We start from the raw sequence: 676 nt of genomic DNA, 5'->3' as shown, positions 1-676 counted from the left end.
CATGCTGTAGTGGATAAACTCGGTTTTGTAGGGACTGAAGTGCTAGAGGCTCGAATGTGGCTCAGTCGATTGTCCGGATGATGTGGGACTCCTGGGTTCTTGAGGAAAGCTCTTCAAGTTGCTAGTTCTTCTACTCTTGAGACAAGTGCTCTTAGCTTCCGATAGTTAGTTTACGCCTTCTTTCCTTAGTCCGAAGAATTCCAAGGCTTTGCTTGACTCGCATTCATTCTCTACAGAGTACTCTTTTTTTGAGCTTTGAATCTCTTGCTTGAACTTTCGAATGAAAAAAACAAAGAAAAGCAAGGAGAAGAAGAACAAGGACAGCCTTTCCGCAGCAAAGGTCGTGAGACCCGAAGAAAGAAAGCTTAAGTCGAGTAAGTACCCTTGGTGGGTATGTACTTTACTGGCGATACCAAGCTTTGGTGGAGAACTCGGCAGGCCGATGATGCTCAGGCTGGTCGGACTACCTTCGGCTCGTGGGATGAGTTTCTGAAGGTGTTGCGGGATTGCGCGAAGAGGGAAAAGCTGGCTGCATTGGTCACTGAGGGGCGACAGTGACTCGGAGCCGGATCAATCCTCTTCAATTGTTGGGGACTCGACGGGCAGTGAAAGGTATCCCTTCTCATTCTCTTCTTTATGTGCCACTGACCTTGAATGGCAGGGAAGCCCAGTCCAT

Source organism: Dioscorea cayenensis, unplaced genomic scaffold (assembly GCF_009730915.1).
Source record: "Dioscorea cayenensis subsp. rotundata cultivar TDr96_F1 unplaced genomic scaffold, TDr96_F1_v2_PseudoChromosome.rev07_lg8_w22 25.fasta BLBR01001613.1, whole genome shotgun sequence".
NCBI lineage: Eukaryota > Viridiplantae > Streptophyta > Magnoliopsida > Dioscoreales > Dioscoreaceae > Dioscorea > Dioscorea cayenensis.
The sequence above is the reverse complement of the archived record's forward strand: the minus strand, read 5'-3'. Positions refer to the sequence as shown.